Source organism: Rhinolophus sinicus, chromosome 13, assembly GCF_057876585.1.
Source record: "Rhinolophus sinicus isolate RSI-liver-muscle chromosome 13, RSI-T2T, whole genome shotgun sequence".
NCBI lineage: Eukaryota > Metazoa > Chordata > Mammalia > Chiroptera > Rhinolophidae > Rhinolophus > Rhinolophus sinicus.
In genome coordinates, this window is record NC_142513.1 from 40,469,382 (window position 1) to 40,485,111 (window position 15,730).

A 15,730-nucleotide genomic window follows, 5' to 3' on the forward strand; every position below is an offset into this window, starting at 1 on the left:
TCGTTCTTCTCCTCTGCGTGTGCTCTAAAGGTGACTCTTGCGTTGTGTTATTGTCCTGTTAAAGAAGATCTTTAATTGCTTTTTGCTTGTGAGTAAGTGGGGTTAACTCCTAGGCTGACTGGTTGTGAGACTTGGCTATGCCCAGAGCAGGGTGTTCTGCTGCGTAAGGGTTGACCACTGAAATGTGGTTTGGCCTCTATGGGCTCTTGTGCCTGTAGAGAATTCCCTCTGAGTGTGTCACTTGTAGGTCAAACCCGGTAGTACTCTGGTTTGGTCTAGAGTTGGCCTCTGGGTGTGTTGAATCTTGTGCCTCTTAAGCTCGGCCTTGGTAGGGCAATTTCAGAACAAAGCAAATTACCAAGCACAACAACAACAACAACAAACCAAAAATCAAATACATTCACATGTAAAAACAACCGACAACCCACACTCAACACAGGCATAGATATCAAAGATATAAAGACAAAACAAAAAGCAGCGCCACTCTTGGCTTAAGCCCACCAAGTAATCTCCAGGTTGTCCTCTGATGTACCAAAGAGTCCTCTGTGTATTATGCAGGCAGAGCCGGTCACCTGGTGCCCAGGGTGACCTTGGGACTGCAGATTTAGATTCGTGGGGCTTAGGGGTCTGGATGGTAGTTTCTACAAAGTCAGTGCAGTTTCTGCCCTTGCCTGCACATATGCGCACTGAGAGTAGCACCACCAGCCCTGTGTCCAGTTCTCCTGAGTCTTAGGGCACTTCTTCTATGTGTGTGTGTGTGTGTGTGTGTGTGTGTGTGTGTGTGTGGAGGCCGGGAGATTTCTGAGCTGCTGAAAGCTCAGAGCTGTGTCTGCCGCTTACTGCTGATCCCTGGGAGTGCCTCCGCAGTTGTAATTGCCCTGCCCTAGGCAGGCCAGAAAGGGTGGGGGCTGGGGATGGAAGGGTCTTCTCTCTCCCAGCCCAGCCATGTCACACTCCTCCCGAAGGCCAGAAAAGGTAGTGGCTGGGGGTGGAGGAGTCTCTTCTCTCCTAGCCCAGCAAAAATCACATTCTTCCCTGCCTCTTCCCTGGGTCAGAGCTGCACTCCAGTCTTCCCAGAGCCTGAGCACTAAGGCTCCTCTGTAATCTGACACTACTCCTCAGTTCAGGGGTCAGTTTAAGTCTCTGGAAGAGCGGGGGGAGGGGCCCAGGTATGGAGTTTGTGTCCTTTGTCCGGCCTAGGGCCCAACTGGAGGTCTCAGCTAAGGTTATTGCCTCAAATGCTAGATTTGCTGCCCCCTTGGCGGGAGAGATCAGCTGTGGGATGCAGGGAAAGAGCCCACCTCCTGGCTTTTGTGTTCTCTGTTCCGTCCTGGGATCCCCTGCGTCTCTGCAGCTACGGATGCCGGCCACGTTTCCACAGCCGCAGATGCAGGCCACGTTTCCACAGCCAAAGGTGGGGACCGTGTTTCCACCGCCGCATATGCAGGCCACGTCTCCACTCCACTCCCTTCCCTCTTCCCCTGCTGGCCCAATTTGCCCACCTTCATGTAATCCTTGCACGAGTCTCTTAGCTAATCTGCGTGATGAGCAGAGAGTCCTTTGATGGGTTATAGATGTCTCGTTTGTGATAAGATCCGGAATAGAACTCAAAAAGTGCACCCTGCTGCCGCCATTCCTATGATGTCACTTCAAGACCCATAATGAATTTTTGATTCTATCAACCTTAAAAGCTTTAAGAATTTTAAAAGACAGAAAATGGTGTCATGAGCGACTGCTAGGCTCACCATCCATGTTGCAGTCTCTTCCTGCTAGTCAGGGGAACTAACCCCTGAGAGACTCTCAGACCCCAGGATCTGACTCTCAGACCCCTAACACTGACTGAGGCGTCCGTGGTAACCGTGACACGAGCAAAGAACAGAGCACGCAAGATCTTAAATGCCTTTCAATATACTCTTTACTCAAACATCAACCATCAATACACCAAACAGTAAAGCACACAGAGTAATACAATAATTGGGTAAAATAGAGTAATGAACCAGTCCCAAAGTCAATCAGAGTCCTGGTGGAGTGAGGAAGGGTGGCTGGTCCGGGAGGTCGGTCCAGCAGAGGTTCTGTCCTAGTGGAGCAGAGCAGAGTGGAGGGTTCTCGGAGCAGAGTGACAGCATGGTTGACTCTCGGGTGAGACCAGCTCTCTGAGCTGTAAAAGTCCTTAGTTCTTATGCAGTTCTGAGTGCCTTTCTGATGTCAACTTATCTTAGCTTGCGACCCTGACTGTCCTCTTATCTTTACTAGCAGAACTTCAAAGTGTAGCTGGTTACACTCAATTACCAGGGCAAGCTCTCTGGGTGTCTGCTAAGTTCTCTGCGCATGTCCAAAATGGAGTTACTCTTGCTCATTCAATATGGAGTCACTCTTGCTCACACAAAACTCATTCTAACAGCTTCCAAGGACACTCTACACAAACAGTATGAGAGAAAAACCTTTTAAATATTTGAGCTAATGGGTTCATATTCAAAACTTATATAACTTAAGAAAAATCAAGAAATTCCAAAATAGGGACAGATGGGTGGCTCAGTTGGTTAGAGCATGAGCTCTGGGCAACAGGATTGCCGGTTCGGTTCCCACATGGGCTAGCGAGCTGCGCCTTCCACAACTAGAATGAAGACAACGAGCTGCCGCTGAGCTGTAACTGAGCTGCCACTGAGTTCCTGGGCAGCCGGATGGCTCAGTTGGTTGGAGCATGTGCTCTCAACCATAAGGTTGCCAGTTCCACTCCCACATGGGATGGTGGGCTGTGCCCCCTGCGACTAAGATTGAACAACCACAACTGGACTTTGAGCTGAGCTGCGCCCTCCACAACTAAGATTGAAAGGACAGCTTGACTTGGAGCTGATGGGTCCTGGAAAAAACACACTGTTCCCCCAATAAAGTCCTGGAAATACACACTGTTCCCCCAATAAAGTCCTGTTCCCCTTCCCCAATAAAATCTTTAAAAAAAGATATTCCAAAATGGTCAGCAGATTAACAGGCAATTCCTCAGAAGAAGAAATACAGACAAAATTATAATATGGACAAAACACATTAAGACAATAAAAAGCCACTGTACTCATCAGATTGGCCAAAACTTAAGTGTGGTAATATCAAAACACTGACAAGTGAGGCGGATGCTTTCAAAGATGCAGAGGTGGTGTAGATGAGCACAGCCACCTGGAGAGCAATGTGATATCACCTCATAACCTCTTATGTGCAGAGAACCCAGCATTTTCTCTGAGGTTTCACACAGTACACAAGATGTTCATCGCAGTACTGCTTGTGACAGCAAAACATTGGAAACTGCGTGCTTATCAAAATAGAACGGAAATATGGAATATCCCTATGTGATATCCCCCTATGGTGGAAAACTGATGTAGGAATATTTCTCTGTGAGTCCCCAAATGATGTAGCGGACTTTTAGGTGAGTGATTGCAAGGTTCGTGTCTCGTGAGACCAAAGAATGGAAACACAGACCCAGGAGAGGCAAAGAGTTTTAAAAAGAGGATAGTTTATTGAAAGCAAAGGGTCAGAGCTCCCAAGCGGGAGAGGGTCCCGAATGGGGGTGCCCAGTGACTGAAGCAAAATTTCTTACTTTTATACCTTCCCTTGCCTGCTTAGGGAAGGGGGCTGGAGCCTTCTAATGGAATTCACCTATCAGGTTTGTCCTGTTTGCCCATCCTGAAGGGATTAACAAAATAATCCATTCCTATCTATCAGATCTGCTCCTTTGTCCTGCCAGAAGGGATTTGTGAGACAATTTATTAACCTTAAGGTGCTTCTCATGTCTTTGTCCTGGAGTGAAGGAGACATTCCAGAACTTGGAGTTTCAGGATATGGCTGCCTTTTGTTTATTCCACCAGGGACCTTCCTGTCTACCTAATGACATGCTAACTAACCTGTCTCAAAACCATTCCCATTTAAAATAAAAGAACTAGGGCTTCCTTTATCAACGTGAATAAATTCCACAACATTTCGTTGGGTGTAATGAGCAAGCTACAGGACAATACATCAATAAGATTCCATCTGATAAAAAAAAGCATAGGATAATATTCAAGAATGATACACATAAAACCTCAGAGTAGGTGAAAAGGACTATGGGCAATGGTCAAGGGAGATTAGCTTTAACTACAGTAATCTATGTTATTCAGTAGGAATGTATTCATGTGTTATGTTTCTGATTAAATTTCAAAAATATAATTTCAAAATTATAAATGCAAACACCTTGGATGATGTAACAGAAACAATTTCAAAACAAAACAAAACAAAAGGGTGTGGTTCTGAGATGCTTCAGCATCATTCCCCAGACACTCCCCTATCAGTGAAGGAAATATACGTCCATTACTTTTGTTTCCATGGTGATAGTTCCTGGAGGCAAAGATCATTTGAAAGTTTGCAAGAAACCCATCACTTTTCAGACTACTTTAGACATCCCTCAATATGGGGTATAGCCACCAGTCCATGAGACTTCCCCAGCTCCGCAGAAGCAGATGAGAGGGAATTGTTTGGGTCATGTGATTTTTCATGACCTAGAGGTACTTATAATCCCACAGAGCTGATCGGACTGTAAAGCCCCATCATACCCCAAGATCTAGTTGATCTTGGGAAATAGAAACTCCATAGCTGAGAGCCAAGCACTTGACTTTTCCCACATCCTGGGTTTCAAGTCTTCCTCTATTAGCAACACATACCTTTTTTAAAACCTTTGATAACATTCCTGAGTTAAACTTAGAATTTGAAGAGTGCTGTAACAGAACTTGCTTACTTTCTTATTTTTGTTTGACCTTGAAGAGAATTTTCCTCCTTTTATCTAATCCTAAAAGAAAGAAAACAAAATTTGGAGTTCCTCCCCTTCCTTCCCTGCAGCCTTTCATGTAAGCAGGGACAACAGACAGCAACTTCTCTCCCCAGTATAGCCAGGGAAAATTGGCGTCTAGTGGGCAGATCTGGAGATTAGAGACTCCTGGGCAGACAGGCAAAAAGGAAGATTGGACTCCACAAACACTGGTCTTTTGTAGGTCCAGGTCTGTTGCCTCTTTACAGGCTGGGAGGTGTATGAGTCCTTTTTAAATGTCTTTTAGCTTTATCAGCTCTCTGCTTCATAACAACAATCACCATTAATATAAAGACAGAAGATAAATAGGAAGAGGATCTGGAGCATTTAGGTGCTTGTTTCAAAGTATTTTAATCTCGTCGTCCTTTTTTTATCCTCCAATACCCCTCCCACCAAAGTCAGCCCATCTGGGGCCCAGAGGGCATTTGACGGCAGGTCCTTTTGAGCCCAAACCTGGTATGCTCGCCACTGCTAGCTCATGCTGCCAAGCCACCAGATAGTTGCTTCAAGTTGCTGCAAGTGTGACTGCCTCTAAACTGCCCAAGACTGCTGCTTTAAATGTGAGGTTCCCTCCTACTGGGAAGTCACCCAGAATAATTACAGAACGGTACAGATCAGTGCAGACTCCTGTGCCAGACGAGCGCAGCAGGCCCAGCCTTGTCCACACTGAGCTCTGGGTGTGATCTCAAAGTGTTACCGTGCAAAAGGTCCAGCTTTTTGTGCTCGCCACACAAAAGCACAAAAGTCAAAATTTGAGCGGTGAGGTTGGTGGAAAGAAAAGCGGGTTCATTCCAGAATGCCAGCATTAAGGGAAGACAGTGGACTCCTAGTCACAAAGACTGCCTTCCAGCTCTTAATATCACCAAAAGGTTTTAAAGGCAGGTAAGGAGGGGCAGAACAAAGGAATAAAGAAGTTGGTCAGGCAACTCCTGAAAAATTGCTTCCCAGAGGCTGGTCTGCCTCAGGGACAGGAATGGATCCCATACAGATGCAAAAACCTCTCCCAATCCACTTGGCCAGGCATGCACTTGGCCCAAAGAAAACTGAACCACTGAAACTGGTATGCATAGTCAATGTATAGTAAACACAGTCATTAAGGTTTGGCGGAAGGAAGCAAAAAAAAAAGAAAAACTTTCAAAAAGTCCCAGGCCAAACCACACTGTCAAATCGAATTACACCAGAGGTTTAAATCTCAAAATAGAACTTATGGGGTCACTGTTTCAAAAGGGCCAGGAAAGAACCTGGGCTTTCTGGAATTCTCCTGCCCTTGGCCTGGATGCTAGTTTGCTTGGAAATCACCCAGGTGAGCACTTTGGGCTTCTGTGTTTTATTACGCATAAATGCTTACGTGGTAGGGAGCCCTAGGGCACTAGGTTTCTGGGTAGAATGAGGGAGGACCCAGAAACCCAACCCCAGGCCTGTCTTCCTCTCCCCAGTTGTAGTCACCATACCCCCTCCCACTTCCCCCTTGCCGAAGGCAGCTGCGGAATTTCCCTTCCTGCCAGCAGCACTCTCTCTCCCTGCTTCCGAGGCAAATACACACACACAACCCCTTTGTTTCCCTGCTGGGGTGGGTAACAAACAGTTATTCCCTGGCTTTATCGTGGCGGCTCTGTTGTGCCATACTTATCAGTGGCTGTCTCTCGGGTTGAGGCCGTAGTCACTGTTTGTGGAGTTTTTTGGAAAGAACACAGATGTTGTGTTTTGCTATAAGAACCATTGTCTTCAGCAACTTAGTGTCCTGGAACCTGGTGTCTATCTCACTCTCAGATTGCCCTCAATAGCAGCCGTTTGTCTCTGTTGCCACCTTCCTAGGTGTTCACACAGCCTTGGCAGCACAACAGTGTTGTGGCTGTTCGCTTGCGGGCCATGAAAGAATTCATGAGTCAGATAGAAATATAGAAGATTTATTACAGTAAGGGGAGAGTCAGCTGCACAATGTCTGCTGCAACCTACTGCCTCGAGTCTTTGTTTCGTCTCAAGTTTTACGTTTTCCGCTAGTTGCGGGTGGGGAAAGGTGCGGTAAAGCTGATTATCCCAACCTTTGCATATGTTATGTAGATTTAAGTTAGAGCCTGGAGAGTGGATCCCATATAGATGCAAAACCTCTCCCAAGTCACGGGGCTAGCACTGGGCCTAAGGAAATAGAAACAATGAAACTGTGTAGTAAATATATAGGAAGCAATATCATTAAGAGACAAAGAAAAGAAAGCTTTCAAAAAGTCCCAAGCTAAATTGTACTTATTAATTTGAATTATACCAGAGATCCAAATCTCAAAAATAGAAAATTTAGTGCTACCATCACAATCCCTCCGTCCCAACATTCCTCCATCTTTGATCGGCAATGAAAAATCTTTGGAAATTGGGATGAGGGTCTGTCTCCTTAACTGCTTCAGAGCACGGCAGGGGCGTAGAGTTGTCCCTCCCTATGAACGAGATTGCGGGTCAAAGGTAGTGGAACGCCTGAGCCCTGAAAATCCGGGCAGCTGCCTAGAAACTGGATTGAGGTGGAGGCTGCAGACTGGGAGGTGGAGCTCTGATCTCTGGGGTTCGGGGCCGGTTCAGGATCATGCACAGGGATGGGCTGGAAGCCTTGCATGAGTGCCATCTGCAATTTAATGGACTCGATTCTGAAAGAGACAAATTCGACCAGAAGGTTAAAGAGGCATGGTCTAGATAGAAGTAACCTAAGAATAATAAGGAGGGGAACTAGTAAAGGTGAGAGAAAGGACCATAACTAGAGTGACTAGGGAATCCCAGGTGGGGTGCCTGGGAAACAAGAGCTCTTAAGAGAACAGTAATAAAGAGCAGCTCCAGGAGTCTGGGGTTTGTTATTAGTACTTATCAGTCCTGGGAGAGTGACTTGCTTGTTTGAAGAAGAGCTTAAGGTCTTCAGGAACAGGTGCAATAGCCTTCCTTCTGGAGGAGCCCTGTGGACATTGAAATGAAACAGATTTGATTCGAGGGAAGGGAACCCAGCTGCTGACTCTGAAGCCTGATAACTGGTGATAACTGGGTTGTCAGGGACCCCCCCCCCCCCCCCCAGCTTCTAACAATACTTGGTCCCGACTTTAGAGGGCTGCAATGTGTAGAAGGGTCGGCCTGGGGGAGGTGATTGTCCCTAAATTTCTTGAGTGCCTGCTGAACCGAATTAAGGTCAGAATCTATAAGCATAAAGCAATGGGCAGTAATTAGAGCTAAGGCTTAGAGGTCTCCTGACCAAACTTTCCCAGAGTCCTTTTCAAGGGGCTCTGTTTATCTTTACAACCAAGTGATGGAGGAATATTTTTCCTGTCAGTCCCCAAGTGATGTAGATGATGTTGGATCTGCTGGCAGTTTCTGGGTGTGGGCCTGGATGGTGTCTCGTGAGACCGAAGAATGGAAACACGGACCCAGGAGAGGCAAAGAGTTTTAAAAAGAGGATAGTTTATTGAAAGCAAAGAGTCAGAACTCCTGAGTGGAAGGGGGTCCTGAATGGGGGTGCCCCGTGACTGAGGCAAAAGCTCTTACTTTTATACCTTTCCTTGCCTGTTTGTGGAAGGGGAGCTGTTTGAAGAAGGAAACTGGCGCCTTCTAATGAAATTCGTCTACCAGGTTTGTTCTGCTTGCCCATCCTAAAGGAATCAGCAAAGTAACCCACTCTTATCTATCAGATCTGCTCCATTTGTGATTAACCTTAAGGCCATGTTACGTTTTGTCCTGGAGCAAAGGAGTGATGTCAAAACCTGGAGTTTTAGGATATGGCTGTCTTTGTTTATTCCACCAGGGACCTCGCTGTCTACCTAGGGACACACTAACTATCCTGCATCACAAGCAGGTTTCAGAGGAGCGATCAAGAAAAATAAATGGCTAATTAACAAGCTTACCTGTCATGTCAAGGGTCACCTGTAGTTTTTGCCTTTGTGATGAGAACAGCTTATCACAGTGGGAGCCAGTGGGAACTTCAGGCCTGACAGTGATTTCAACCATTTTGGGGGAGAGAGTTGGTCCCCACCCTCTTCAGAACAGGGGGCACTCCCTCCTCTAGTGCCCTTTTAGCTTGTACAGGGGGCACAGCTGCTTTGGAGGATTAGGACACTCCTTACTCCAGTGCTCTGGGCTTCTACAGCCAGGGCAGGCTCCTTTATCTGGCGTTTTTCCTTCTGGGGCTGGTGGGGTGACCCTGAGATGGCCCTGGACTTGGCCTGTCTATTAACTGTAGCCAAAAACCTGGCCTATCTTTGGTCTCATCTTCCCTGTCTCGGTAGTAAAAGATGTACCAAATTCCCTGGCCTTCTCTAGGATCTGTGTCTTTTCATTAAGATGTAACAACGGGTCAGAATTACTATAAGGGCACATGAACTCCAGTAGTCTAGAATACAGAAGTTTACATAATTATTAGTAAAACAGTTCTTACTATTGTGAAGATTTAGTTTTCTTCAGTAACCAAGGACCTGATTAGGACAATATAAAACATAGAAATTATTTTGATGACACATATAATCTTTGATTTTCAGACAGAGAACTTTTATAATATCAGCAGCAGACCAATAATCTAACAAATTTTTCCTGTTTAGCAGAAAGAGAAAACACTCAACTCGATTAGCGTATTTTGATATTTAAATTTACTTAATCATATTTAGCATTTCTTTTCATATTAGAATCCATAACCTTTAGACCCTTAATTTTTACTGACCACCAAAAGCAAGCAATTAGCACTTCCACTGGAAAATCCAGGAAAATATTTGGTAACCTTCAAAAGAATAGGATTTTGTAATAAAATATAAGATGTAATTATTAACAGATCTTAATTTGTCTTTTAACGTTCTTGTGACAAGAAGCCAACAAACAGGTTGTGAAAAGCAATGCTTACTCACCAGTTTGGCTGACACTTAGGCAGCCCTTCCCCTTTTTGTAGGAACTTTGAATAGGGACAGGGGTGTTTTGGGGTCTTAGGTTATGTACGTGGATTTGGAGAAACTTTAGTTAGTAGCACCAACTTTGATAAAGCACTTACACTGAAACTGCTGTTGACTTTCTGCACCTGGAGAAAAAAGATACCTACAGAGAAAGACTTCTGGTGGCTAACTGAGCTAAAATTGGGGGGGGGGGCAGGGGGAGCCTATCAGCCATTTCTAAACAGGGGCCTTGAGGCTCATGCAAGCCACACTTTAGGGAGAAGCCTATACTCAACTGCCTGCCTCCTGCACTCAACTGCCTACCTATATTGTGTTCCTGCCCCCTGAGCCAGCTCTTATAAAAGAGTTCCTGGAATTGTATTTCAACCTACAAGATTGAGACTTTCCCAGTCCAATCAGAGCTGTACAGCTATATCACATTAACATCTTCATTGACTAATCAGAACAGCTGCTTTTTGACCAACCAGGACAGTGCTTTTTGGACCAATCAAACTTCAAGAATTTGGAGTCATCATTTGCATGAGGATGGACCAATCAAGGACCAGGGGCCAGGACCTCTCTCTCTATAGGTCAGCTCCCCTCTAGTTCAGAGAATGCACTTTCCCTTTCCACCAAAGACTGAAAACTTCATTTCCCTGGCTGGAGCTGAAATACTGAAAAGGAAACATCAAACATGTCTCACTGGACCAAAGCAGAGCAGGCAGCAGAGCAGAGCTATTTAGCTGGAGAAAGGCCTTGCCCCAGGGCTGCCTCAGAGCCGCACTGTTCTCACAGTCATGCTATATCACAATTGAGCTGTTTGCACTGAATAAAGTTTTCCTTCTTCACTGCACCCCAAATTGGCCATTCCTGTTGGTGCAGAATTAGCATCCACAACCTTCTGTTGACAGCTTTAACATGGGAAAGATTAAGTTAAAACTGGTCTCCTTTGGTGGATGATACCATGTTTCCCCGAAAATAAGTCCTAACCAGACAATCAGCTCTAATGCTTCTTTTGGAGAAAAAATTAATATAAGACCCAGTCTTATTTTACTATAAGACCTGGTATAATATAATATAATATAATATAATATAATATAATATAATATAATATAATATAATATAGTGTAATATAATATAATATAATATAATATAATATAATATAATACAATACAATATAATACCGGGTCTTATATTAATTTTTGCTCCAAAAGATGCATTAGAGCTAATTGTTCGGCTAGGTCTTATTTTCGGGGAAACACGGTAACCTATCTCTCTATTTGCTCTCAAAGAATGAAATTTGGATGAACACAGAGCATAAGGGATGAGATCAAACATTTATAGGAATTAAAAACAAACAAGTGGGGACAATGTGAGGAACATCTCAAATCCAATCAGGGACACCTGAGCAGTCCTCAGGTAGAGTTCTTGCTGGTGGAAGGGCCTGGTGGGTTTATAAACATGATCATTTGGAGAGGCAGACCTGGCTCTGGAATGCTAAGCTCTGGGCCATTTGTCAGGTAAAGTGCTGTCAGATAGGTGAGTCGGGGTAGAATGGGGTTGAGAGGAGGAGAGATAAAGGGAACTGAAAGACCCCTCATCCAGCCAGGAAGGCTTCCATAGCCATCCAGCCACGTGCAACAACCTCTGTCCTCGTCCACCTTTATGTCTTGGCCTCACTGTGCCTCTCTTCTGAATTACAGATAAGTTATCTGTCATTTGCCACTGGGTGCTGCTGAATGAGAACCATAATTTGTAAAATTTTTGTGTTTGCCTAGGTATAAGAGAAGGAAGCAATGTGGGATTTGAGGCCTGGACATGCAGCCAAAGATGTCAGCATGAACAGTGTAGGGAGGAAACAGTCTGGCTGTAGGTCATCAGCTACTTCCCCTGGGGAAGGCCACTGGGATTTTTACTTCAAATAAATACTGTGGTTGTGAAGGTAACTGAGAGGGGAGTGGTGAATGTACAGAGTGACTCATCCTCCTGCTGGAGATGGGAGTCTTTTAACTCTTGGAGATGTTTCCCTGAGGTGGTGGCTGGCCCTCCATTGGCAAGACTCTCTCTGCTCCCTGGTGGACAGGGTCCCTTCTGTCCGGGACCACAGCCATCACCCAGAATGGGAGCAGGGATCCCAGCCCAAAGTGCTGGGGTTTTGGCACAGACACTCACACTTCCCCAGCTCACCCCACTTCTTCCCACTCTCTTAATCCCTCCATCTCCTTCCACTTTCATACATTCACCCTTTTTCTTACTTTCCTAATATTTTTGATTCTGAAGTATTTTAAACATACAGAAAATCACACGCAATACTAAAACAATCACTAGCTCTATCAAATCTTACCAGTTGGCCATTTCATTTTAAGAAATAAAATCTCATAGGTGGATGAGCCCCTTGACCTCCATCCATTTCTCCTCCTGAGGTCACCACTATCCTGGATTGGGAGTGTAACCCCCACATTGCATATTGAAATAGTCTTTATGGGTATATCTACAAACACTAAATAGTACAATTTTGCATGATTTTAAGCTTCATACACTGAATGCAACCCTTTTCAACTTGTCTTTTTCTTTAATGAAGGCTTTTTGAGTTTTTATGTTTATATATGTCTCGATGCATATAGCTGCTGTGGACGAAAAAGGGGCTACATACTTAACCTGAAAAGCTCAGGGGAGGCCTTCATGGTGGATCTTACAAACCTACAGGTCAAAGTGACCACACAGGGTGGTTTGAATGTAAAAATTCCTAACTAAAAGCCAGTCATGGTGGGTAGTCACCCCCTAGACCTGTAGCTTTCTTGACAAAGGTCAGTCTTTAACGTTGAAATTGTCTGTTGTCTTTGTGCACCTAAGATAACATACTTTTGAAATGTCAGAGTAATCTTTTTTTCCAGACCCCTTGCACAATCACCTGCACTAGACTATGAGACCACATTGTTATCTTGTTGCCCACATACCATCTCTATGTGCTGTAAATGTTAATTATTAACTATCTTGTTCTCACCAATGTAAAACAAGTATGTGTCTCTCTGTTTTACTTTTTATCCAATCCCAGAGATTTCCCTGCTTTGCTTTCTCCCACCCCCTTAATCTACCACCAATGAATTTCATGGAACGCCCCCTTATGTCTCCTCCTTTGATTTTAACGTATAAAATAAGCTGCAATTGCCATTCTCCAGAGCATTTTCTCAAGCCATTGCGATTTTGCTTCCCAGCAATTATCATCAGTTTGGGTCAAATAAAGTCTTATAAGACTTTTTTCTTTCTTTTTTTTTTTAAAGAGGGCACAGCTCAAAGTGGCCCATGTTGGGATTGAACCAGCAACCTTGGTGTTGGGAACACCGTGCTCTAACCAACTGAGCTAACTGGCCACTCCTATAAGACTTTTTTTAAGGCTGGATTTGTTTCGTTAACACTCTAGTTCATTAATTTTAACTGCTGTGTAGTATCCTATACCTCAATTTATTCATTCTCCTATTGATGAACAATTAGGTGCTTATAATTTGGTTTTCTTAAAAATAGTGGTGCAGCAAATATTCTTATAAAGAATGTGCAGGAGGGGCCGGCCTGGTGGCTCAGGCGGTTAGAGCTCCGTGCTCCTAACTCCGAAGGCTGCCGGTTCGATTCCCACATGGGCCAGTGGGCTCTCAATCACAAGGTTGCCAGTTCAATTCCTCGAGTCCCGCAAGGGATGGTGGGCTCTGCCCCCTGCAACTAAGATTGAACACGGCACCTTGAGCTGAGCTGCCTCCCGGATGGCTCAGTTGTTGGTTGGAGCGCGGGCTCTCAACCACAAGGTTGCCAGTTCAATTCCTTGAGTCCCGCAAGGGATGGTGGGCAGCGCCCCCTGCAACTAAAATTGAACACGGCACCTTGAGCTGAGCTGCCGCTGAGCTCCCAGATGGCTCAGTTGGTTGGAGCGCGTCCTCTCAACCACAAGGTTGCCGGTTCGACTCCCGCAAGGGATGGTGGGCTGTGCCCCCTGCAACTAGCAACGGCAACTGGACCTGGAGCTGAGCTGTGCCCTCCACAACTAAGACTGAAAGAACAACAACTTGAAGCTGAACAGAACCCTCCACAACTAAGATTGAAAGGACAACAATTTGACCATTGTTCCCCAATAAAGTCCTGTTCCCCTTCCCCAATAAAATCTTTAAAAAAAAAAAAAAAAAAAGAATGTGCAGGAGTTTTTCTACTGTGCATATCTAGAAGGTCTGTGTATTGTCAGTATCTACAAGATACTGCAAATTGCTGTCCAACGTGCCTCTGTGAACAATACTTTTCTAGCAGCATCTGGGGGTTCCTGTTTCCCCATATCCTCAAATATTTGGCATTGTCAGACTTTTTAAAATTTTGCCACTAAGATATGTGTAAAATGAGATCTCCTGATCATTTTCTTTCCCAAGGCTTCTAGAAGTTCCACCCTAACCTGCACACAGTCATACACAAAGGGGATGGATCAAGCATGGAAGACTTGACAGGCCTCCGTTCTTCTGACCTCTAAGTAATGGGAGTGCACGAGCAATTGGCAGGGACCCTTTCTCCATCTACACTTGCCCCTGGGAGAATCTCTCCCTGGGATAGCACTTTGGAATATTAACACATAAGCCAGTGACTTCTAAATGTATAAATAGTTCCATCTTAAGTGTCAAAAGCCACTTAACCAATTTAATTAATGGCCAATAAGCAACTCAGTTTAAACTTAACCTGCCAATGCCCAACTAGATTTTCTCCTCAAGCCTAATCCTTCCCCATTCTATCTAATTGTTCAAGCCAAAAACTTATGCACTGTCCTTGATTTTTCCCTTCCCACCACCCCACATTCAATCCATCAACTTCTGTCAATTTCTGTATCAAATTATTCCTGGATTTCCTTACTTCTTTCTAATTTCACTGCTGCTACTTTGACCTTGGTCCAAGCCACCATCATCTAATGCCTGGACCACTGCAGTTGCCTCCTAACTGGTCTTGCTGTTTGTCATCTTGCCCTTACAAACCATCTTTAGCCAGCAGCCAAAGTGATCTTTTTATAACATAAAACAAATAAAACGTCATTGCCCTACTTAAAGCCCTCCAATGGTTCTTAGGTTAGGAAACTCAAACCCAAAGTTACTGTGATCTAGAAGGCCGATGAGGTCTGATCCCTGCCTGCCTCTCCTTCCACATGCCTCCGCAGAGTCTGGGACTTTCTCTGTGTGGAGGGCTCTTCCTTTGATCTTTTCATTCAGGGCTTTTCCACTTCCTTAAAGACCCGTCCTGACCATCCCACCCTAGCTATAGTTCCTCCCTACAGCATCATTTTCATTCTAGAACTTCTCAATGCTCAGTGCTGTGATCTGTGCCCCACCAGAATATCTTCTCCAGGAGAATTGTCAACTTTACTCTAACTTGTAGTGTCTAGAGTGAAGTGGGTGGCCATAAAGTTCAGTTGAACTAGTTAATGAATAGATGGGGTCAACACTTTAGAACAGCTGTACAGTCAAATGAAGTTTCTCTCAGAGTCTGAGTGGGATAAGAGCTGCTTGAGGCAATACAACACTGTCTTTAGCTAGAACAGCAGTTCTCAAACTTTTCAGTCCCAGAACCCCTTTACACTGCTAAAAGTATGGAGGACCCCAAAGAGCTTGTGTTCGTGTGGATTATGTCTACAGGTATTTAATGTATTAGAAAATACAAATTGACCAAAACACAATTATAGTAGGTGTCGTGCGGGGTGGCCTGCGGGGCCTCTGGTCCCGCTCCCCACATAAGAAGGCGGGATATGGTTAGGTCAAAAAGGAACACCCACGGAGCCATAGGTAGGGGAGTCATATCACTATATTCTCTCTGGTGACCGGGGAGACACATGCAGTAGTAGCCACACGATCCGCAGTCTGCCATTCACTTCTCTGCCTGCCAACCAACCAACCAATCAACGCAGCCCCGCAGTTACATCAGTAGCCAATTGGCTAACCGGTTACAGCTGATGGCCAACCAATCACAGTTGATGGTCATTCACTACCCAAGACAGCACCTCCGCACACGAGGC

The 15,730-nt window shown here is 44.9% G+C and overlaps 1 protein-coding gene across 10 annotated transcripts in view; it reads left to right on the forward strand.

The window, feature by feature from the left end:
* RIN2 (Ras and Rab interactor 2) overlaps positions 1-15,730 on the forward strand; it is a 245,328-nt gene that overhangs the window by 166,388 nt on the left and 63,210 nt on the right. The gene's annotated exons all lie outside the window — the stretch shown is intronic.